Source organism: Loxodonta africana, chromosome 6, assembly GCF_030014295.1.
Source record: "Loxodonta africana isolate mLoxAfr1 chromosome 6, mLoxAfr1.hap2, whole genome shotgun sequence".
Lineage (NCBI taxonomy): Eukaryota > Metazoa > Chordata > Mammalia > Proboscidea > Elephantidae > Loxodonta > Loxodonta africana.
The window spans coordinates 20032733-20059423 of record NC_087347.1 but is presented as its reverse complement, the minus strand read 5'-3'; the positions used below and the strand labels follow the sequence as shown (position 1 = coordinate 20059423).

Sequence of the window (26691 nt, the reverse complement as noted above, 5' to 3'; positions counted from 1 at the left end):
CACAAGGCAGTTGTTTGGACAGAACGAGGGGATACTGATTGGTTTAAAGCCAGGAAAGGTGTGCCTAAGAGTTGAACCATTCACTATACCTACTCAATCTGTATGCTGAGAAAATAACCTGAGAAGCTGGACTATATGAAGAAGAACAGGGCATCAGGATTGGAGGAAGACTCACTTACAACTTGCATTATGCAGATGACACAACCTTACTTGATGAAAGTGAAAAGTACTTGAAGAACATACTAATGAAGATCAAAGACCACAGCCTTCAGTATGGATTACACCTCTACATAAAGAAAACAAAAATCCTCACAACTGGACCAATGAAGAATATCACGATAAATGGAGAAAAGATTGAAGTTGTCAAGGATTTAATTTTACTTGGATCCACAACCAATAGCCAGGGAAGCAGCAGTCAAAAAATCAAATGATGCATTGCATTGGGTAAATCTGCTGAAAAGGACCTCTTTAAAGTGTTGAAAAGTAAAGATGTCACCTTGAGGACTAAGGTGCACCTGACACAAGCTATGGTATTTTCAATTGCATCATGTGCATGTGAAAGCTGGACAATGAATAAGGAAGACCGAAGAAGAATTGATGCCTTTGAATTGTGGTGTTGGTGAAGAATATTGAATATACCATGGACTGCCAAAAGAGTGAACAAATCTGTCTTGGTATAAGTACAACCAGAATGCTCCTTTGAAGCAAGGATGGTGAGACTGAATCTTACATACTTTGGACCTGTTGTCAGGAGAGATCAGTCCCTGGAGAAGGACATCATGCTTCGGAAAGTACAGGGGCAGCAGAAAAGAGAAATGCCCTCAACGAGGTGAATTGATACAGTAACTACAACAGTGAACTAAGGCAAAACAACGATTGTAAGGATGGCACATGACCGGGTAGTGTGTCGTTCTGTTGTTTATAGGGTTGCTATGATTTGGAACCAACTGGATGGCGCCTAACAACAACAACAACATGCAAAGGCATTCGACTTTGTGGATCAGAATACATTATGGATAACATCGCAAAGAATGGAAATTTTTTTTATCACTTAATTATGAGGAACCTGTACATAGATTAAGAAGCAGTGATTCCAACAAAACGAGGGGATACTTCGTGGCTTAAATTCAGGAAAGGTGTGCATCAGAGTTGTATCCTGTCATCATAGATATTCAATCTGTATGCTGAACAAATAATTCAAGAAGCTGGACTATATGAAGAAGACGGGGGCATCAGGATTGGAGGAAGACTCATTAATGACTTGTGATATGCAGATGACACAACCTTGCTGAAATTGAAGAGAACTTGAGGCACTTACTGATGAATATCAAAGGCCACAGCCTTCAGTATGGATTACACCTCAGCATAAAGAAAACAAAAATCTCCACAACTGGACTAATAAGCAACAGCCTGATAAATGGAGAAAAGATTGATGTTGTCAAGGATCTCATTTTACTTGTATCTATAATTAGCTCCCATGGAAGCAACAGTCAAGAAATCAAAACAGGCGTTACATTCATCAAATCTGCTGCCAAAGGCTTCTTTAATGTGTTGAAATGCAAACATGTCATCTTTAAGACTAAGGTACTCCCGACTCACGCCATGATGTTTTCAGTGGGCTCATGTGCATGTGAAAGCTGGATGATGAATAAGGAAGACTGAAGAAAAACTGACACCTTTGAATTGTGTTGGTGAAGAATATTCAATATACCATGTACTGCTAAAAGAAGGGTCAAATCTGTATTGGAAAAAGTACAACTAGAATGATCCATAGAAGCAAGGATAAGGAGACTAAGTCTCACATACTTTGGACATGTTATCAGGAGGGATCAGTTTCTGGAGAAGGACATCTTGCTTGGTAAAGTAGGAAAAAAAAAAAAAGTAGAAGGCCAGTGAAAAAGAGGAAGACCCTCAACAAGATGAATTGACACTGTGGCTGCAAGAACGTGCTCAAGCATAACAACAATTATGAGGATGGCACATGACTGGGCAGTGTTTCCTTCTGTTTTACCTAGGGTTGTTATTAGTCGGAACTGACTCCACAGCACCTAACAACAACAAGAAGAACATACAGAACAAATTAGTTTTTCATTAAACAATTAATACCCAAATTGTTTTCTGACACTGGTTGCCAACCCTGCGATATGCCAATGCCTTCTCCAGCCCTGATTCCCTGTTTCTACTCCTTCAGTTCTCCTGTCCTTTCATGCCTTCTTGCCTTTGTGTTTTGGCTGATGTGCCCATTAGTCTCATACATGATTGACCTATGAAGCACATCCTTCACATGTATTACTGTTGGCCCTATAGACATGTCTTATCTTTGGCTGAAAAGTGAACCACTAGAGTGACTTCAGTACTGAGTTAAAAGGGTGAGCTGTGGCTATCTCAATTGGCCTAACATGGTATATAAGGAAAATATTCTACATCTGACTGTGGTCAGTAGCGACTGACGTCTTAAAAGCCTACAACCATCATCTAATATACATCTACTGGTCCCATCCCAACTGGAGCAAAGGAATATGAAGAAGACCAAAGACACATGGGAAAAGTTAGTCTAATTGACTAATGGACCACATCTATCACAACCTCCACCTGACTGAGCCCAGAACAACTACATGGTGCCAGGTTATCACTACCAACTGCTCTGGAAGGGATCACAATAGAAGGTCCCGGGCAGAGCTAGAGAAAAATATTGAATAAATTCAAAGACACCTGTTATTTTTGGTGATGGGAAAGGCAGTCCTGAATGTGGCTTAAGCGTGCACAACTTAATCAAGGTAAACGATGACTATAAGAAATACACAAAATTAGGGGGCCTTATTAGTAAAAGCTGTAACATACACGATTTGAAAACAATAGCTTTAACAACCAAAAAAATAAAATAACCCAAGTGGTTATATCAAACCAAAAAAAAAAAAAAAAACCCTCTTGAGTTGATTCTGCATCAGAGCAACCCTATAGGACAGAGTAGAACTGCCACACAGTGTTTCCAAGGAGGGGCTGGGGGATTCAAATGGCCAACGTTTTGGTTAGGAGCCATAGAACTGTGCTACGAGTGGTTACATTGGTAGACATGTATGCATATATGTGTATAGCAAGGTATATGCCTGTATATATGTGTGCATATTTAGCTGTATCTAGAGGCATCCAGGGAACCCTGGTGACACATTGATTAAGCATTTGGCTGCTAACCAAAAGATCTGCAGTTCGAGTGCACCAGCTGCTCCTTGAAACGATTTGAGGCAGTTCTACTCCGTCCTGTAGGGTTGCCGTGAGTTGGAATTCACTCAGTGACAACTGGTTTGGTTTTCTTGGGTATTGGTAGGCATAGAGATAAATATGTTTGTGTGTGCTGAATGTAGATTAATATACATAATAAAGCACATAGGGGGCACAGCCACAAACGCCTCGCAGAATTGATTTACTGGGTTTTGAAGTTTTAGTACTATATCCTCCTGGGACAACTGGATCCATGAGCACAACATGGAACAAAAGAAAAGTAAGTGTTCTTCAAATAAGGGCAAATAAGAGTTTATTGCAAATATGTCAGGTTCCTCATGAGCACAATTAAGTGTTCTGAAATTCCCATTTTTGGCAATACTATCCATGATTTGTTATGATCTACACAGTCAAATGCCTTTGCCTGGTCAATAACACAGGTAAACATCTTTCTGACGTCAGCAATGATATGCCTCATTCCACGTCTTCTTCTGATTCCAGCTTGACTTTCTGGCAGTTCCTGGTTGATGTACTACTGTAAGCGATTTCCTATGATCTTCATCAAAATTTTACTTGCGTGTGACATTAATAACATAGTTCAATAATTTCCACATTCCGTTGGGTCTTCTTTCTTTGGAATGGGTACAAATATGGACATTTTCTAGTTAGTTGGCCAGGTAGATGTCTTTCAAATTTCTTAGCAGAGACAAGTGAGCACTTCCAGTGCTGTATCCTTTTGTTGAAATATCTCAATTGGTGTTCTCTCAATTCCTGGAATCTTGTTTTTCACCAATGCTTTCATGACTGGTTGTACATCTTCCTTTATTACCATTGGTTCTTGATCACATACTACCTCCTGAAATGGATGAAGGTCGACCAATTATTTTTGGTACAGTTACTCTGTGTATTCTTTCCATCTTCTTTTGATGCTTCCTGCATTAACATTTTCCCCATTGAATCCTTCAATATTGCAACTCAAGGCTAGAATTTTTTCTTCAGTGTTTTCGGTTTGAGAAATGCCAAACTTGTTCTTACCTTTAGTTTTCTATCTCCAGGTCTCTGCACATTTTGTTATAATACTTTGTCTTCTTGATCTGCCCTTTGAAATCTTCTGTTCAGCTTTTACTTCATCATTTGTTCCTTTAGCTTTAGCTACTCTAAGTTCAAGAGAAGCTTTCAGGGTCTTTTCTGACATCCATTTGGTCTTTTCTTTCTTTGTTGTCCTTTTAATGACCTCTTGCTTTTTTCATGTATGATGTCTTGATGTCATTTCACAACTCATGTGGTCTTTGGTCATCAGTGTTTGATGTATCAAATCTGTTTTTGAAATGGTTTTTAAATTCAGGTGAGATATACTTAAGGTTGTTCTTTGGCTTTTGTAGATCTGCTCTGATTTTTTTCAGTTTCAACTTGAACTATGTTTGTGTGTTCCATTTCACTTTTGATGACTTGAAGTTTTCCTATATTCAAACTTTGTACATTCCACATTCCTATTATTAATGGGTGTTTGCAGCTGTTTCTTCTCATTTTAAGTAATGCCACACCAGTAAATGAAGGTCCCAAAAGCTGGACTGCATTCATGTCATTAAGGTCAAGTCTACTTTAAGGAGTTAGCTCTTCCCCAGTCATCTTTTGAGAGCTTCCAACCTGGGGGTCTTATCTTCTGGCACTATGTGAAACAGTGTTCTGCTGCTATTCTTAAGGCTTAACTATCCAATTTTTTCAGAAGTAAACTGTTAGGTCTTTCTTCCTACCCAGTCTTTATGTGGAAGCTCAGCTGAAAGCTGTCCAGCAATGGTGACTCTACTGGTACTTGAAATACTGGTAACAAATCTTCCAGTATCACAGCAACATGCAAGCCACCAAAGAACAAACTGACAAGCATGTAGTGGTTTTATATATATATATATATACATGTATATATAGATATGTGGTATAGTGGTTAAGTGCTACGGCTGCTAACCAAAGGGTCGGCAGTTTGAATCCGCCAGGCACTCCTTGCAAACTCTATGGGGCAGTTCTACTCTGTCCTACAGGGTCGCTATGAGTCGGAATCGACTCGACGGCATTGGGCTGGCTGGCTGGCTGGCTGCATACACGCATACAAATACAAATTCACTAAATATAGGCCATTTCTAAAAAAAAAAAAACAAAAAAAAATTTTTTTTTTTTTTTTTTTTTTGTCTACATATTTAAGGAAGAAGCCTTGCTGTATAGTGGTTTGGCATTTGGCTGCTAAATGAAAAGTCATCATTTAGAACCCACCAGCTGCTCCCAGGGAGAAAGATCTGACAATAGGCTTCTGTAAAGACTGTAGGGAAACCCTATGGGCCAGATTTACTGTGTCCTATAGTGTCACTATATACTCCTTGGAAACTCTATGGAGCAGTTCTACTCTGTCCTATAGGGTCGCTATGAGTCGAGTAAAAATCTACTCGACAGCAATGGGTTTAAAAAGCAAGTTATAGTCTATCCCTTTCAAGCATAGATAAACTTTTAGTTCTATTCCCTCTGAGAATTTGGAACAAAAGAAAAGGAAGTGTTCTTCAAATAAAGGCAAATAAGAGTTTATTGCAAACATGTCATCCAAAACCCAATGGGATTCCTTTAAAAACAAACAAAAAGTGAAATATTTGACTTCTAATAAATCATATGCAATATTAGTGTACCAGACTTTTGAAATAAAGAAATTCAGTGCTTCAAAGATGGCTAAAGCTGCCATTTAAATCTCTATATTGGTCTGTTCAAAATAAAAATTATTACATTTCTAGGTGTTATTGATGATGTAAAGAGTGGATAAAAACTGTCCAAGTGCGTCAGTTTGCATTATTCATTAGAATGTGCTTAAAATTCAGTATGAAATTCCAAAGCAAAGGCGGATCTGCAAAAAGCTCGCCAAATTATTTTCGTTGCCAATATAGCACAATCAGTATAACATATCTTAGTATCCACTACAATTAATAAGTTAATCCATTACAATTAAGGATGACAACTTATTTGTTAATAAACTCTACTTTAAAATAATTTTAGGTTTACATACAATTAGCAAAGATAATACAGAGATATCCCATATAATCCTCTCATATTGTTGTTTTAGGTACCATCAAGTCAGTCCTGAATATTAGTGACCCCATGTACCACAGAACAAAACACTGCCCTGTCCTGCACCGTTCTTACAATTGTTATATTTAAGCCTCTTGTTCCAGCCACTGTGTCAGTCCGTCTCGTTGAGGGTCTTCCTTTTTTCCACTGATCCTGTACCTTACCAAGCATGATGTCCTTCTCCAGGGACTGATCCCTCCTGACAACATGTCCAAAGAATGTAAGATGAAGCCTCACCATCCTTGCTTCTAAGGAGAATTCTGGTTGTACTTCTTCCAAGACAGATTTGTTAGTTGTTTTGGCAGTCCATGGTATATTCAATATTCTTCACCAACATTACAATTCAAAGGCATCAATTCTTTTGCTACCTTTTTCATTTTCCAGCTATCACATGCATGTAATGCAATTGAAAATACCATGGCTTGGATCAGGCGCACCTTAGTCTTCAAGGTGACATCTTTGCTTTTCAACACTTTAAAGAGGTCCTTTGCACCCAATTTGCCCAATGCAAAGGACTTTTGATTTCTTGACTGCTGCCTCCATGGCTATTGACTGAGGATCCAAGTAAATTGAAATCCTTGACAACTTTAACCTTTTCTCCATTCATCCTGATGTGGCTTATTGGTCCAGTTATGAGGATTTTTGTTTTCTTTATATTGAGGTATAATCCATACCAAAGGTGTGGTCTTTGATCTTCATTTGTAAGTGCTCCAAGTCCTTTTTACTTCCAGCAAGGAAGGTTGTGTCGTCTGTATAACACAGGTTGTGAATGAGTTTTCCTCCAATCCTGATGACCCGTTCTTCATATAGCCCAGCTTCTTGAATTATTTATTCAGCATACAGATTGAATAGGTATGGTGAAAGGATACAACCCTGACACACACCTTTCCTGACTTTAAACCATGTAGTATCCCCTTGTAATGTTCAAACAACTGCCTCTTGACCTATGTACAGGTTCCTCATGAGCACATTTAAGTGTTCTGGAATTCTCATTCTTCACAATGTTATCCATAATTTGTTATGATTCACACAGTCAAATGTCTTTGCATAGCCAATAAAACACAGGTAAACATCCTTCTGGTATTCTCTCCTTTCTGCCATGATCCACCTGACATAAACAATTATTCCCTGGTTCCACATTATCTTCTGAATCTGACTTGAATTCCTGGCAGTTTCCTGTCGATATAGTGCTGTAGCCACTTTTGAATGATATTCAGCAAAATTTTAATGATATTGTTAGGTAATTTCCACATTTTGTTGGATCACCTTTCTTGGGAATAGGTATAAATACAGATCTCTTCCAGTCGGTTAGCCAGGAAACTCTCTTCCAAATTTCTTGGCATAGACAAGTGAGCACTTCCAGTACTGCATCCGCTTGTTCAAATATCTCAATTGATATTCCGTTAATTCCTACCCAAAACCAATATTTCCTAGAGCCTTGTTTTTTGCAAATGCCTTTAGTGTAGCTTGGACTTCTTTATTCACTACCATCAATTCTTGATCATATGCTACCTCTTGAAATGGTTGAACGTGGACTAATTCTTTTTGGTATAATGACTGTGCATTCCTTCCATCTTCTTTTAATGCTTCCTGAGTCATTTAGTATTTTTCCAATAGAACCCTTCACTATTGCAACTCCATGGTTGAATTTTTTCTTCAGTCCTTTCAGATTGAGAAATGCTGAGTGTGCTCTTCCCTTTAGGTTTTCTATCTCCAGCTCTTTGCACATGTGGTTATGAAACTTTAGTTTGTCTTCTCCAGCCACCCTTTGAAATCTTCTCTGTTCTTTTACTTCATCATTCCTTCCTTTTGCTTTAGCTGCTTGATGTTTGAGAGCAAGTTTCAGAGTCTCTTCTGACGTCCATCTTGGTCTTTTCTTTCTTGCCTGTTTTTTCAATGACATATTGCTTTCTTCATGTGTGTTGTCCTTGATGTCATCCCACACCTTCTCTGGTCTTCGGGCCATTAGTGTTCAAAGTGTCAAATCCATTCTTGAGATGGTCTCTAAATTCTTGTGGGATATACTCAAGGTAGTATTTTGGCTCTCGTGGACTTGCTCTGATTTTCTTCAGTTTCAGCTTGAACTTCATATGAGCAATTGATGATCTGTTCCATAGTCAGCCCCTGGCCTTGTTTTGACTGATGCTATTCAGCTTTTCCATGGCTTCTTTCCACAGATGTAGTTGATTTGATTCCTGTGTATTCCATCCAATGAGATCCATGTGTATAAAAAAAAAAAAATTTTTTTTTTTTTTTTTTTTTTTTTTATACATAGTCACCATTTATGTTGGTGAAAAAGGTATACACAATGAAGAAGTCATAGGTCTTACAAAATTCTAACTTTCAATCTCTGGCATTGTTTCCATCACAAAGGCCATATTTTCCAACTATGGATCCTACTTCTTTGTTTCCAATGTTTGCATTCCAATCACCAGTAATTATCAATGCATTCTGATTGCATGCTCAATCAATTTCAGACTTCAGGAGTTGGTAAAAATCTGCAGTTTCTTCATATTTGGCCTTAGTGGTTAGTGCATAAATTCGAATGATAGTCATATTAACTGGTCTTCCTGGTAGGCATATAGATATTATTGTATCACTGTCATTTTTGTACTTCAGGATAGATCTTGAAATGTTCTTTTTGATAATGAATGCAACACCATTCTTCTTCAAGTCATCATTCCCGGCATAGTAGACTTTATGATAGTCTGATTCAAAATGACCAATACCAGTCCATTTCAGCTCACTAATGCCTAGAATATTGATGTTTCTGCGTTCCATTTAATTTTTGACAATTTCTATTTTTCCTAGATCTGGACTTTGTACATTCTATGTTCTGATTATTAATGGATGTTTGTGGTTGTTTCTTCTCATTTTGAATTGTGGAACATCAGCAATTGAAGGTCCCTAAAGCTTTACTCCATCCACATCATTAAGGTCGACTCTACTTTGAGGAGGAAGCTCTTCCTCAGTTGTCTTTTGAGTGTCTTCCAGCCTGTGGGGTAGGGGGGCTTATCCTCTGGTATTATATCAGACATTGTTCCACTGCTATTCATAAAGTTTTCCCTGGCTAATTCTTTTCAGAAATAAACTGCCATATTCTTCTTCCTAGTCTGTCTTAGCTGAAACCTGTCCTTAATGGGTGACCCTGCTGGTATCCAAATACCGGTGGCATAGCTTCCAACATCACAGCAATGCAAGACTCCACAGAAGGACAAACTGACAGACATGGGGGAGACTCTTAACATAGTCTCCTCTAATATTAATAACTGATGATACATTCACCAAACTAAGAAACCAATATTTGTACATTAATATTAACTAAACTTCAATTTTATGGAGTAACTAAAAAGCTACTCAGGTAATGAGATCAATAACATCTCACTCAATAGACAACAGATAAGTGGTAACTTTCGCGAAGTGTAAGCCAGTACACTATACTGGGGGAGCCAGAACAACTTGACCAAGACAAGATTCTGGAAGCTCCATAGACACATCCAAACTCCTTGAGGGACCAAATTATTGGGTTGAGACCTGGGGATCATGGTCTCAGGGAACATCTAGCTCAATTGACATAACATAGTTTATGAAGAAAATATTCTACATCCTACTTTGGTGAGTAGCATTTAGGGTCTGAAAAGCCTGTGAGCGGCCATCTAAGATACTCCACTGGTCTCACCCCACCTGGAGCAAAGGAGAATAGAGAAAATCAATGGCACAAGGGAAAGATTAGTGGACCACAAATACCACAGCCTCCACCAGACTGAGTCCAGCAGAATTAGGTGGTGCCCGGTGACTGCCAGGGATCACAATAGAGGATCCTGAACAGAGCTGGAGAAAAATGTAGAACAAAGTTCTAACTCACACACATACACACAAACAGACTTACTTGTGTGACAGAGACTGGAGAAACCTCAACAATATGGCCCCTGGACACCCATTTACCTAGTTACTGAAGCCACTCCTGAGGTTCACACTTCAGTCAAAGATGAGACAGACTCATAAAACAAAATGAGGCTAAATGGGCACACCACTCCACGGACAAAGACAAGAAGGCAGAAGGGGCCAGAAAAGCTGGTAATGGGGAACACAAGATTGAGAAAGGGAGGTGTTGACAGTTTGAGGAGTTCACAACCAATATTATAAAACAATATGTATATTATTTGTTTAATGAGAAACCGATTTGCTCTGTAAACCTCCATTTAAAACACAATTAAAAAAATACTAAAAAAGAACATCTCATGTACTTTTTTAAGGAAAAAAAGATACCATCTTGACTAAATAATACCTTTGAAATAAGTTTTAGACACGTCTCGCTATATGGAGTTCTCTTCGGATGAATTGAAAATAAGCTAATTATGACAGAAGTTATAATGAAATCCCAGATGAGAGCTATAGTAATTACCATGTTGAGATTAACTTTAATTTATATTAGGTACAGCAGTACCATTTTTTAAGTGCTAGAGGACTCCAGGAAAGTTGGTTGGTGGAGCCAGTTTTTCCAAAGAGATTTTCATCTGCCTCAAGAATTTTTTTTATTTTCAAATTCACTCAAGTTGTGTCTATCTCTAAATTTTCTTAACAAAGAAAAGAAGCCATTATTTGGCAAAGTATTTTTTCTTGTTTATGTATTAATAAAAAAAAAAAATTAATAGGTATCTAAAATTAATCAAAGAGAGATGGGGCCAAGATGGCGAAATAGCCAGACACTACCTGCAACCCCTCTTACAACAAAGACCAAAAAAAAAAAAAAAAAACAAGTGAAACAATTATATTTATGACAAGCTAGGTGCCCTAAACATCAGAGGCAGGGATGGAAAACAGACCAAACAGCAGTGGGAGGGGGACATGGTTCAGAAGGGGAGAGGAGTTACTGGACCTGAATCTCACAGAGCCCTCAGGCACCATTCCCGGGAGCGGCTGCAGTGGGCACATGATAGGGTTTGCCCACAGTTTTCTCAGGAGGAAGCAGCCACTCACACAGCCTATTCACACCTCTGGAACCAGATAAGAATGGCGATCTCAGTAAAAGCTAAGTTCTTGAGTATATTTTACTGTGCCCTCTGCCCCCAAGTTGGCTTCAGTGGCTGTTGATTTTCCTGGGCCTGAGATAGGCCCATTTGAGCACCTGGAGCCATCTTTCCAGCCTTGGAGTAGGAATAAATTCACAGCTGGGGGAAAAGATAATTTGCCAGCTCCACTAAACAGGGGAGCCCAGGACAGAGGCAGCTCCTGTCACGGCACAAACAGTCCATGGGCTTTGAACAACTTTCCCCCCTGTATGGACCTGCAACTGTTTCAGCTGTGTGGTAGAGAGGTGGGTGTTTCATATCTGACACTGCTTTACCTATTAAACAGGGTACTTACCTACCCATATTAGGGGCATAAGGACTGGTGGCTCCACACAGATCGCACATCCAACCAAGACAGGAGCCCAAAGATAACTGGTACCTCCCAGTCCCTAGAACCAAAAGCACTGGGTGCCCATTGTCCATCTGCAGAACCCACCCACCTGTATGCTCTAGAGAACAGGGACGTGCTTTCCTCACAGACACTCAGGGGACAGTTGGCAGCTCCTTGCCTTGTTCAGAGCATGACTCCCTGCTGCAACCAGACACTGGTACCTACAACAATCATCTCTGCCCCTCTAAGACTGTAGCACAGACACTGTACCACACCCTTGATGATCAGCTACCTGGACACCTGAGATGAATCCATAGAAGAAAAGTGAATGGATTCCTAGGCTGATATACCTGATAAAAGCTCTAGCCATCTAATGACAGGACATCAGAGCTTCAAAGGCAAAAATAATCAAACTAGCTATCTCAAACAACCCATTTGGACATATCTAAACAAAACAAAGCAAGAAGGTAGGATACAGTAAGCAAACATAAAATAAACTAATACAATGACTTATAGATGGCTCAGAGACAACAGTCAATATCAAGCCACATAAATACCATGATCTCTTCAACAAGCTATCAAAACAAAGAATCAACGGGTCTTCTGGATGAACGTGCCTTCCTGGAATTACCAGATGCAGAGTTCAAAAGATTAATATACAGAACTCCTGAAGACATTAGGAATGAAATTAGGAAGGAGATCAGGCAATATGCAGAACAAGCAAAGGAACACAAATAAAACAGTTGAAGAAATCAAAAAGGTTATTCAAGAACATAATCAAAAATTTAATAAGATGTAATAATCCATAGAGGGATAGCAATAAAAAATCAGAAGATTAATGACAAAATTGCAGAATTAGACAACACAATAGAAAGTTAGAAGACCAGAATTGAGCAAGTAGAATGCGGAATCGGTAAGTTTGAAGATAAAGCACTTGGTGCCAATATATTTGAAGAAAATTGGGATAAAATAATTAAAAAAAATTAAGAAACCTTAAGAATCATGTGGGACTCTATCAAGAGAAATAATCTACAAGTGATTGAAGTACCAGAAAAGGGAGGGAAAATGGAAAATATAGAGGGAATTGCTGAAGATTTGTTGGCAGAAAACTTCCCTGACATTGTGAAAGATGAGGAGATATCTATCCAAGATGCTCATCAAATTCCACATAAATTAGATCTTAAAAGAAAGCCACCAAGACACATTATAATCAAACTTGCCAAAACCAAAGATAAACAGAGAATTTTAAGAGCAGCTAGGGATAAACAAAAAGTCACCTACAAAGGAGAGTCAATAATATTAAGCTCGGGCAACTCAGCAGAAACCATTCAAGCAAGAAGGCAATGGGATGGCTTATACAAAGCATTGAAGGAAAAAAAAAATTGTCAGCCAAGAATCATATATCCAGCAAAATTATCTCTCAGATATGAAAGTGAAATAAGGACAGTACCAGATAAACAGAAGTTTAGGGAATTCATAAAAAAACAAACCAAAACTACAAGAATTACTAAAGAGAGTTATTTGGTTAGAAAATCAATAATATCAGGTATAAACCCAAGACTAGAGCACTCGTCAGAGCAACCAGTTGTCAACCCAAACAGAAAAATCACAAAAATAAATCAAGATAAAGAAACGCTCATAACAGGGAAACACTGCTGTTTTTATGTAAAAGAAGACAACATCAAAACAATAAAGAACAACTAAGAAATTTAGTCATAGATCTCTCATATGGAGAGGATGATAAGGCAACATAAAGAAATAAAAGTAAGGTTTAAAAGTAGAATATGGGTAAATATTAAGGTAACCACAAAGGAAGCTAACTGTCCTACTCATCAAAATAAAATACAAGAAAAAAATAGTCAGCAGAAACAAAATAAACAACAATGACTAAGAGGAAAAGACAATATATAAACTACTCAGCACAAAAAATTAGGTGGGAAAAAGGAACTGTCAACAACACACACAAAAAAAGACACCAAAATGACAGCCCTAAACTCACACCTATCTATAATTATGCTGAACTTAATGGACTAAATGCACCAATGAAGAGACAGAGAGTGATAGAATGCACTAAAAAAAAAAAAAAAAAAAAGATCTGTCTATATGCTGCCTACAAGAGACACACCAAAGTCTTAGAGACACAAACAAACTAAAACTCAAAGGATGGAAAAAATACATATCAAGCAAACAACAATCAAAAAAGAGCAGGAGAGGCAGTATTAATTTTTGACAAAATAGACTTTAAAGTTAAATCCACCACAAAGGACAAGGAAGAACACTATATGATAATTAAAGGGAAAATATACCAGGAGGATATAACTATATTAAATATTTATGCAACCAATGACAAAGCTGCAAGATACATGAAACAAACACTAACAGCATTGAAAAGCGGGATAGACAGCTCCAAAATTATAGTAGGAGACTTCAACACACCACTTTCGGTGAAGGTCAAGACATCCAGAAAGAAGCTAAATAAAAACACGGAAGAACTAAACAGAACACTCCACCCAACAGAAGCCAAGTATACTTTCTTTTCTAGTGTACATGGAACATTCTCTAGAATATACCACATATTAGGCCATAAAGCAAGGCTTAGCAGATTCCAAAACACTGAAATATTACAAAGTATCTTCTCTGACCATAAGGCCATAAAAGTAGAAATCAATATAAAAAGAAATCGAACACTTGGAAACTGAGCAATACTCTGCTCAAAAATGACTAGGTTATAGAAGGAATAAAGAAATTCATAGATTCCAATGAGAATAAAAACACTTCCAATCAGAACAATTGAGACACAGTGAAAGCAGCGCTGAAAGGACAATTTATATCAATAAATGCACACATACAAAAAAAAGAAAGGGCCAAAATCAAAGAATTATCCCTACAACTTGAACAAATAGAAAGAGACGAATAAAAGAAACCCTCAGGCACCAGAAGAAAGCAAATAATAAAAATTAGAGCAGGATTAAATGAAATAAAAAAAATAGAAAACATAAAAACAATTGAAAGAGTTAACAAGACCAAAAGCTGATTCTTTGAAAAATTTAACAAAATTGGTAAACCGTTGAACAAAGTGACAGAAGAAAAGCAGGAGAGGAAGCAAATAACCCAAATAAGAAATGAGATGGACGATATTACAACAGACCTAACTCAAATTAAAAGAATCATTTCAGTTAACTACGAAAAATTGTACTCTAAAAAATCTGAAAACCTAGAAGAATTGGATGAATTCCTAGAAACACACTACGTACCTAAACTAACAAAAGCAGAAGTAGAACAACTAAGTAGACCCATAAGAAAAGAAAAGATTGAAAAGGTGGTCAAAAAACTCCCAACAACAACAACAAAAAGCCCTGGCCCAGACAGCTTCACTGCAGAGTTTAACCAAATTTTCAGAAAAGAGTTAACACCAGTATTTCAGAGCATAGAAAAGGATGAAAACTCCCAAACTCATTCTATGAAGTCACCATATCCTTGATAGCAAAACCAGGTAAAGACACCACAAAAAAAGAAAATTACAGACTTTTTTACTGGGTTTTATATCCTTCATGAACTTAGATGCAAAAATCCTCAACAAAACTGTAGCCAATAGAATTCAACAACATAACAAAAAAGTAATTCACCATGACCAAGTGGGATTCATACCAGTATGCAGCAATGGTTCAACATTGGAAAAACAATTTAATCCTTCATATAAATAAAACAAAAGACAAGAACGACATGATTTTATCAATTGATGCAGAAAAGGCATATGACAAAGTTCAACACCCATTCATGTTAAAAACTCTCAGCAAAATAGGACTGGAAGGGAAATTCCCCAAAATAATACAGGGTGTTTATACAAAGCTAACATCATCTTAAATGAAGAGAGTCTGAAAGTATTTCCCTTGAAATCGGGAGCCAGACAAGGATGCCCTTTATCACCACTCTTATTTAACATTGTGCTGGAGGTCCTAGCCACAGCAACTAGGCTAGATAAAGAAATGAAGAGCATCCAGATTGGCAAGGAAAAAAGTAAAATATCTCTATTTGCAGATGACTTGATCTTATATTCAGAAAACCCTAAAGAATCCTCAAGTAGACTACTGAAACTAAGAGAAGAGTTCAGCAGAGTATCACAATACAAGATAAACACAAAACTCAGCTGGATTCCTCTACAGCAAAAAAAAAAAAAAGGAACATCGAGGAGGAAATGACCAAATCAATGCCATTTACAGAAGCCCCCATGAAGATAAAATACTTAGGAATAAATTTTACCAGAGACGTAAAAGACCTATACAAAGAAAACTATAAGACACTACTGCAATAAACCAAAAGAGACCTACATAAGTGGAAAAACATTCCTTGCTCATGAGTAGGAAGACTTAGCATTGTAAAAATGACTATTCTACCAAAAGCAATATATAGATACAATGCAGTTCCAATCCAAATTTCAATAACATTTTTGAATGAGATGGAGAAAAAAACCACCAACTTCATATGGAAGGGAAAGAGGCCCCAGATAAGTAAAGCATTACTGAAAAAGAAGAACAAAGTGGGAGACCTCACTCTATCTGACCTTAGAAGCTATTATACCACCACAGTAGTCAAAATAGCCCAGTACTGATACAATAACAGATACGTAGACCAATGGAACAGAATTGAGAATCCAGACATAAATCCATCCACATATGAGCACCTGATATTTGACAAAGGCCCAAATTCAGTTAACAAATGGTGCTGGCATAACAGGATATCCGTCTGCAAAAAAAATGAAATGACCCATACCTCTCACCATGCACAAAAACGAACACAAAATGGATCAAAGACCTAAATATAAAATCTAAAATGATAAAGATCATGGAAGAAAAAAATAGGGACAACACTAGGAGCCTTAATACATGCCATCAACAGTATACAAAACATTACTAACAATGCAGAAGAGAAACTAGATAATTGGGAAAAAAAATCAAACACCTATGCTCATCCAAAGACTTAACCAAAAGAGCAAAAGCATTACCTACAAACAGGGAAAAAGTTTTTAGGTATGACATTTCCAATCAGCATCTGATCTCTAAAATGTACATGATACTGAAAAAACTCAACTACAAAAAGAAAAATAACCAAATTAAAAATTGGGCAAAGGATATGAACAGGTACTTCACTAAAGAAGACATTCAGGCTGCTAACAGATACATGAGGAAATCCTCACACATCATTAGCCATTAAAAAAAGAAATGCAAATCAAAACTACTATAAGATTCCATCTTACCGCAAGAAGGCTGGCATTAATCCAAAAAACACAAAATAATAAATGTTGGAGAGGTTGTGGAGAGACTGAAACACGTATTACACTGCTGGTGGGAATGTAAAATGGTACAACCACTTGGGAAATTGATTTGGCATTTCCTTAAAAAACTAGAAATAGAATTACCATAAGACCCAGCAATCCCACTCCTTTGCGAAGGTATCCTAGAGAATGAAGAGCCTTTGCTTGAACAGATATGTGCACACTCATGTTCATTGCAGCCCTGTTTACAATAGTAAAAAGATGGAAGCAACCTAGGTGCCCATCATCGGATGAATGGAAAAATAAATTATGTTATATTCACACAGTAGAATACTACACATCGATAGAGAACAATGATGAACCTGTGAAACATTTCATAACGTGGAAGATTCTGGAAGGCATTATGCTGAATGAAATTAGTAAGTTGCAAAAGGACAAATATTGTATAAGACCACTATATAAGAACTCAAGGAACAGTTTAAATAGAGAAGAAAATATTCTTTGATAGTTATGAGAGGGGGGAGGGAGAAAGGTAGAGGATTTTTCACTAATTAGGTAGTATATTAGAATTATTTTAGGTGAAGGGAAGGACTGCACACAATACAAGAGAGGTCAGCACAACTGGACTAAACTAAAAGCAAAGAATTTTCCTGAATAAACTGAATGCTTCGAAGGCTGGCATAGCACTGGCGGGGGTTTAGGCACCATGGTTTCAGGGGACATCTAAGTAAATTAGCATAATAAAATTTATTAAGAAAACATTCTGCATCCCACTTTGGAGAGTGGCGTCTGGAGTCTTAAAGGCTAGCAAGCGGCCATCTAATATGCATCAATGGGTCTCAATCCACCTGGACCAAAGGAGAATGAAGAACACCAAAGACGGAAGGTAATTTTGAGCCCAAGAGACAGAAAGGGCCACATAAACCAGAGATTACATCAGCCTGAGACCAGAAGAACTAGATGGTGCCTGGCTACAATCAATGACTGCCCTGACAGGGAACACAACAGAGAACCCCCGAGGGAGCAGGAGAGTAGAGGGATGCAGGCCCCAAATTCTTGTAAAAAGACCAGAATTAATGGTCTGACTGAGACTAGAAGGACCCCTGAGTTCATGGACATCAGACCTTCTGTTAGCCCAAGACAGGAACCATTCATTCCCAAAGCCAACTCTCAGACAGGGATTGGACTGCACTATGCTATAGAAAATGACACTGGTGAAGAATGGGCTTCTCAGATCAAGTAGATACATGAGACTATGTTGGCATCTCCTACAAGGGAAGATAAGAGAGCAGAGGGGGACAGAACTGGACAAACTGTCACCAAAATTGAGAGTGGAGGATAGGAGTGTACTGTTTCATTAGGGTGAGAGTAATTAGGAGTATACAGCAATGTATTGTAAGTTTCAGCATGAGGGGCTGCGTTGATTTGCTAACTTTCACTTAAAGCACAATAAATATTTAAAAAATAAAAATTAATCAAAACATTTATACTTGCCTGCCGTGAATAGCATTAATTGAAAAAAATAAGAGTTCATGAAGTAGAGATTGTTCTGGAAAACACGGATTGTATAGCTTCCATCGTCATGGAAATCAATTGAATGTTTGTAGCTGGTACTCCAGACTACTTATTTCTTGTGTGCTAGATGATCTGCTCCTTCTCAAGGTCAGCCAGAAAAGAGGAACAAGATGACCTTCCATGAAAACAAAACCAACTTAAATCCTACAGAGAGGAATTAGACTTTTGGGACTACTCTAATTTCACCCCTGTAGGATGTTTTACATTAGGCAAAAAAAAAGGGAGTCCAGATTTCGGGTTCTGTTGCATTTATTTTTCAGAGAGGTCTATTGCTTTAGCCATTTTTGCAGAATCTGAAAGATTCTTTCTCGTGCTTGAATTAGTTCAGTTGAATCAATATCCTTTTGTTTGTACAAATCTGCACAATGTCCTGCACCTAAAAAGAGAAAGATAAATGTCAGAATACTTACATACCAAGCATCCAAATGTCCTTAACTCTCAGCTACAAGTTAGAAGCACTTTGAACCCTGTTCAAACCAACCAATACCTGAGCCCCCATCTTTCGGAGGTTCTGATTTAATTAGTCTCAGGCAGGGGTGCGTATCCATAAGCTGGTTAAAAGGTGATTAAAATGTGCAGCCATAATTAAGAAAGAAAATAAGGTTACTAAATAATGGGCTTTGAATCAAAGAAGTAAGCTTCTTTGTAGATTACGGAAGGGTAAATATATGATATTTATTAAAGTGATTTACTGTTGAAGTCTGTGTAATCCTCTTGTGCTACAAATTAATGAATGTTTCTGGGAATGATTAAGGTAGTAGAATTAGAGAATAATGCTTTTAGTTTCCTTTTTGTTCTATCCAAATGTGATATAACTTAAGTTTCTTCTAAGGAAGTTATTACAATGTCTAAATCTCAGTTTCACTTTAGAAAGTTTTCCCAGCGGTCTACTGGAGTTGCAGTGTACCAGATCCAAGAGCTGAATGTTGAATTTTCAGAAATTCTGCAAGCTGGCTGTTACACAGTGAGCTTGAAATTGGCCTTGATGGGAATATTTACAGCATGAAAATCAGCAGATGCTAAAAAAATCAGGGCTTTTTTTTTTTCTTAAGGAGAATGGATTGATAAACATATAACACGTATAAGATCAAACAGGTAGAATTTCAGGGGGACTTAAATATTTGTCAAGCCCTTCATTTTACAGATATGGAACCTATGCCTCAGAGAGTTTAAGTGACTTGTCAAGAAAATTACTAAGGATTGAACCCAGATCACCAGAAGGTCTGTCACACTCTGGGTTATGTAGCAAATGCTGTCAAATGTGAGCTCAGGGTTTTACAAATAAGCATCCAACCAAAGCAAAAACATAAAATTGAACAAAACATTTGCCTTAGAGTCCAGCTCATGGGGACCCCATATGTTTCAGAGTAGAACGGTGCTCCATAAGGTTTTCAATGGCATGATCTTTGGGACTCAAATGGCCAGGTCTTTCTTCTGAGGCACCGCCAACCTCTCAGTAGATGAACACGTGACCAGTTGCACCACTCAGGGATTCCAAGTATCCATCCATTTGGTATTATTTATTTTAGGGGCCAGATGTATTTGCTGTTACCCAAAAATGTCCTTGCTGTCAAGTCAATTCTGATTTAATTGCAACACTTTCGGAAAGAGTAGAACTGCCCCATAGGGTTTCCAAGTTTGCAACCTTTATGGAAACAGCCAGCCACATTTTTCCCTGCAGAGCAACTGGTGGGTTTGAGTGCCAGCCTTTTGGTTAGCAGCTGAGTGTTTAACCATTGTGCCACCAGAACTCCTTATTTTCTTTTAAGAAGCTAAAATTATGTAATAACCATGGCACATCCAGACAGTGGAGTACTATTCACCCTTTAAAAAAAAAATAAGAAAATCTCCTATGTGCTTAGTTGGAAAGATCTCCAGTGTATATTGGTAAGAGAAGCAAGGAAGATGTCGGACAGTGTCTAGATCATGCTACTTTTTTCTCAAAGGGATAAGAATATATATGAATATACTTGCCAAAAGAGGGTCCCCTGGAGGCACCGTGGTTATAGCACTCGGCTATTAACCAAAGATGGGAAGTTCGAAACCACCAGCCATTCTGCTGGAAAATAATGAGGCAGCCTGCTTCCATAAAGATTTACAGCTTTGAAAACATTTTGAGGAAGTCCTGTTCTGTCCTATAGGGTCATTGTGGGTTGGAATCAAATTGCTGGCAGTGATTTTTTTTTTTAATATTTATTTGTAAAAAAAAGAAATGCCAGAAAGATGAACAAGAAACTAAAGAAACTAACAGAGATGTCACCCTAACAGTTTAGGAGGAAAACAGAGTAGGAAAGTTAAGACTTCTGTCGATGAGAAAGAAGCAAAGCCCCTCACAATTGATGGAAGGATACAAACTACAGAGTTTCCTATAAACATAAACAATTTCACAGAATTTCAAGTTCAGATGAGGTTAACACCATGGCTGTGATGAGATCATGCACAAATAAGACACACTGTAATCATGTGTGAGCATAGACAAAAACAATGACACCCTGCAACCACAAGGAGTCCCTGGGTGATGCAAACCGTTAAGTGCTGGGCTACTAACTGAGAGATTGGCAGTCCAAATCTGCTCAGAAATGCCTTGGAAGAAAGAAGTGGCGATCTACTTCCATAAGATCACAGCCACTGAAAACCCTCTGGAGCACAGCAGCACTCTGAAACACACGGGGTCAACATGAGTGGAAGCCAGGACTGGTTATTATTATACAACAACAAAAGTAACAACCTATCCTTTTCTCTAGGCTGACATGTGTAGCTACTACTGTTTTACAATGACAACTCTAACCCCACTTTGTTCCTCCTGCCTACTGAATAAAAATTATAAAGATTCTCGATCATTGAATTGCCTCAGCTGACTTGCAGCATTTAATTTTGACCAATGGCCAAATTTGGACATGCCAGAATATGAAAAGCTAGTTCTGATGCATACCAAAATTATGAATATCCAAGAATACATAATGAAATTAAAAAAAAATAAAGTGAGCTATAATACCAAGTTGATTTATTATTATCTAATATAATGAGTCATAAAACCACATTTTCAATGAGCACAAAACACTAATTGAATACAAGACCAATTAGAAATGGGATAATAAGAGATGTGGGAATGGAAAGGAAGTGGAAAAGGCATATTTATCTACAAAATCTGGTTCAGCACTTCAAATTCTTCTCTAGTTAGAGGTAAGTGATCTTTTTTTTTTTCAGCCAGTGTGAAGAAGCTGAAGATAAGACTTTAACCTTCTTGCTGGGTTCTCTTAACTTCTTTTTTATAATTTTTCATTCAGCACGTAGTCTGTGAACATCAGCCATATAGTAGGCACCACAGATTCAAAGGGAATAAGATCCAGTCACAGGTATGAGGGAAATTGCTTCCTAGAAGGTGAATCCTAAACTTCTCCTTCACTTTCTCAATTCTGTCTAGACATCTGTGACCTAAGAAAGCCCTCTGTGTAGTTATTTGATCACTGTCTGTCTCACATGTGTGATAAGTAGATCCTAGGAGCAGTGAGGGTGTGCACCCTTATCCCCCTAGTGTCCAGCAGAGCATCTGACAGGAGTAGACACTCCATAAATACTTTTAAATGAATGAATTTGAGCACTCCATCTTGCTGATCCTATACCAAGCGTGATGTCCTTCTCTAGAGACTGGTCCCTTCTGATAATATGTCCAAAACATGTAAGACAAAGTCTCACCAAATTCACTTGTAATTAGAATTATGGCTATACTTTCCCGAGACAGATTTGCTCATTCCTCTGGCAGTCCGTGGTATGTTCAACACTGTTTGACAACAACATAATTTGAAGTCATGGATTCTTCTTAGGTCTTCCTTACTCACTGTCCAGCTTTCACATGCATATGAGGAAACTGAAAACACCATAGCTTGGGTCAGACACACCTTAGTCCTTAACACTTTAGAGAGAGATTTTGTAGCAGATTTGCCCAATGCAATGCACCATTTGATTTCTTGACTTCTACTTTTTTACTACCATGGGTGGTGATAGTGGATCCAAGTAAAATGAAATCCTTCACAACTTCATTCTCTATTCCACTTGTCAGGATGCTGCTTATTGGTCCAATTGTGAGTTTTCTTTATATTGAGGTATAACCCATACCGAAGGCTGTGGTCTTTGAACTTCATCAGTAAGGGCTTCAAGTTCTCTTCACTTTCAGCAAGCAAGGCTGTATCATCTGCATATCACTGTTTGTTAAAGAGTCTTTCTCCAGTCCTCATGCCCCATTCTTCATATAGTCCATGTCTGGGTATAAGTCACTTGAAACATGGCTCAGCCAAATGGACATGTGCCTTAAGTAAAATATGCACTGGGTTTTGAGTGCTTAGTATAAACAAGGTAAAAACCATGTTAACTATCCTCTTATATTAATTATGTGTTGAAATGAAAATATTTTGAATATATTGTGTTAAATAAAATATAGTCTTAAAGTTAACTTCATTTCTGTGTGTGTGTTTGTATTTACTTGAAAATTTTATATGCACTTCAAATGTATAGCTCAAATTATACTTTTATTAAATAGCATTGGAAAAAAAGGTGGCTTAGCCCTGGTGGTGCAGTGATTAAAGTGCTTGGCTGCTAACCAAATGGTTGGAGATTTGGACCACCATTGGCACCATGGATGAAAGATGTAGCAGCCTGGTTCCATAATGATTTACAGCCTTGAAAGCTCTCTAGGGCAATTTTACTCTGTTCTGTACAGTTGCTGAGTCAGAACCGACTTGATGGCAATGGGTTTGGTTTGATTTTTGGTTTAGGTACAAATATAATTAAAAAAAAAATTCATTTAAAAATAAGTAGAATTATTGTAGAATTTAGTGTTAGGCATTAATTCAGAAGCAGAATACAAAAGATTTGTGTTCATGTGGTAAAATAATTGTATGCATAAGAAAGGTTGTCTAGTGCTTTTGGTACACTATGGTTGCCTATTCCCAGTTGTTTAAGTATTCTTCCTCAGAGTTACCAATCAGTGAGCAATTTTTACATGTCAGGCTCTATACTAAATATTTTATAGCTACCAATCTTATTGAATAATATATCCTTATAATTTGTGAATCCACCACCCCTCAGTTAGTTTGTCATACTGTGGTGGCTTACATGTTATTAGGATTCTGGAAGTTATGTCACAGATATTTAAAATACCAGCAGGGTTGCCCATGCAGGACAGGTTTCAACGGAGCTTCTGGAGTATTGCTAGAAAGAAAGGCCTGATAATCTATTTCTAAAAAGTAGCCAATGAAATCTCTATGGATCACAATAGAGTTATCGTCTGATACAGTACTGGAAGATGAGCCACTGGAAGGCAACACTAAACTCAAGCGTACCAGTCATGGTACAGGAACCAGCAGTATTCTGTTCTTTTGCACATGGCATTGCTGTGAATTGGAGCCTACTCAATGGCAACTAGACATAAAGTTTCTGAATAACGTATATAATGTGTAATACATATTTTATTTCAAGACCAACTTCATTTTTTCTATTATGGCATTATGTAAAAAGCCTGATGTTTTCTGGAAGCAACATTGATCCTTTAAACCTTACAGCTCCCTGACCTGCTCTCATGAAACAGGAACTTACTTAAATCGTGTTTCTTCTCATTTGTCTTAACTAAGGTGTTGAAAATATCCTCCCACCTATCTCTCTGAAATTTTAATTAAATTAATCCCTAAAAGAATTATAATTTTCCATTAATATGTGATCTCATCTTTGACATCTATGCAGAGGCAAGAAAAGGGTAAGAACAAAATATCAGTCTTGTCCCTGTTGGGATCACATTTATGCTGTGTCCTCTTTACAATAACAAGAAGAGGCATGAGACTGTCCTGGCACTGAATTTGTAGTCACCAAGCCAAAAGGAGCAAAACCATTAGGAGCTTTGGATATGTCGTTACCCTCCCCACCAAGAATTTATGTTAGGATCTCATCTGTGGGAGATACCATAGCGATAGTGCCTTTTGTTTTCTTTAGAAAACCAAAATGACCTCGTCCACCTTCTTATAAGATAGGCCTTTGGGCAAAAATTGATTACTAGCATCATCTACACTATCACATACACTCATACATACACACGCAATGTGAATGAGAGAACTTTGGGTTAGCTGGAGTGGGAATAGATGAAGGATACTGCTTAGATGTCTTTTGAACTATTCCAGGAGAAAATACAGAGAAGTTTAAGAGCCAGGTAGCAGGAATTTGACAGTATTCTTGCTTTGGGCTGGATAATTGTAAGAATGGTAACTCCATCCTAGGGACTTTCTCAAATTCTTGCCACTGAAACTAGAAGCTTATGGTGTTTTCTCTCATACAAAAAAAAAAAAAAAAAAAAAAAATTTTTAAGTTATTTGCTCCATTTACAGCAAAGAAAAGTGAAGAGGACTTGAAGCACTTACTAATGAAGATCAAAGACCACAGCCTTCAGTAAGGATTGCACTTCAACATAAAGAAAACAAAAATCCTCACAACTGGACCAATGAGCAACATCATGATAAACGGAGAAAAGATTGAAGTTGTCAAAGATTTCATTTTACTTCAATCCACAAACAGCCGTGGAAGCAGCAGTCAGGAAATCAAATGACTCATTGCTTTGGGTAAATCTCCTGCAAAGGACGTCTTTAAAGCAAAGATGCCACCTTGAAGTTTAAGGTGGGCCTGGCCCAAGCCATGGTATTGACACAGTGGCTGCAACAATGAGTTCAAGCATAACAATGATTGTAAGGATGGCAGCATTTCATTCTGTTGTGCATAGGGTACCTATGAGTCCAAACCAACTCAATGGCACCTAACAACAAAAACAACAGCAGAGACACCTGTCAAGGCAGATCCTCCACATGTTGCTGGACCCTTTCCTTTCCTGACTTCTCTTTAGTGTGACATCTTTCTCCCTAATCCTATTCCATTCAACAGCAGCTATTCTTTTTTTTTTTTTCTCTTCCACTTCTCATAGTCAAGGTGTTTAAAGCTTGCTGTTTCTGTTTCTTCACCTCCTCTATTTGAACGTATTTTATCCTAACTTCTACTGACTCATCCAGAATAACACTCAATGAGAGAGTTCAAGGTTACTAAATCCAATGACAGTTTTGCCATTCTCATATTAAATTTTGAGGATCTTTAAAGTGAAGGTTTTTGCAAATGTCCCATTAGCATAATAAGCAGTGGTTTTTATTTTGCAGTGAAAATACGTATTTTATCCAGTACTATACATAGATTATTGAGATTATTTTAAAACTAATTTCAGTAACCTCAGCAGGTAAAATGGATCACATGGAAAGATGGTGTGATCCAAGTAAGGTTATTACTCTAAGAACCAAACTGTTGTGCTTGTGGACACTAATTTATCTAGTGTTCAGAGCCCTTAGACAAAATAACTTCTTTTAATGACTAATTACATTCCCAAAAGAAAATGACCTCATATCACTTGTTTATACGAAACCACACACATTTCTTATTAAAAAAAAAAAAAGAATAGTACTCAAATGGTTAACTTTATAGGCACATTAGATGTTCATGCTAATTAGTACTTTTTAATGTGTTCTGTTTTAGATGCCAGGCAGAAGCTGAAATACTAGGGAAGACTAAATGAGCTACTAATTGCCTGCCTAGAAGTATTTTATGATTTTTATCAATAATCATATCAAAAGCAATATATTAATGTTATTGATAGCTGTAGTCAGTTCTGCCCCCAACTCATGGAGACCCCATACAGAACAGAACTAAATGTTTCCTGATTCTGTGCCATTCCTGTGATTGGTTGTGAATCAAACCATTGTGATCCCTAGTGTATTCATTGGCTGATTTTTATAAATAGATCATTTTAATCTGGAAGCTCCATCAAAACCTGTACATCATAATACACACAAGCCTCTAATGACAGACTGGTAGTGGCTGTACATTATGTGCATGTCAGGGAATCCAACCCTCTTTTCCCACAATGAAGTCAAAAATTCAACCCCTGAACCACTGTAGAAGCCTTCATTTATTATTAAATGCTGACATATTTCATTGTATTTACAGGTCTTTGACTATTCACAATATATTACCTTTAATGAAGACAGCAGGCAAATCTTTAGTGATATCCTTTGGGATTCCCAGAACGTGCCAAGGATCAA

The 26691-nt window shown here is 37.6% G+C and overlaps 1 long non-coding RNA gene across 1 annotated transcript; it reads right to left on the bottom strand.

Annotated features, from left to right (window-relative positions):
- Positions 1-18803: 18803 nt before the first annotated feature.
- Positions 18804-26686, bottom strand: LOC135231532 (uncharacterized). Its single transcript, XR_010322229.1, has 2 exons — positions 26623-26686; positions 18804-18947 (listed from the first exon to the last, which is right to left on the bottom strand). It is a non-coding gene; the product is annotated as an uncharacterized LOC135231532 (long non-coding RNA).
- Positions 26687-26691: the final 5 nt, after the last annotated feature.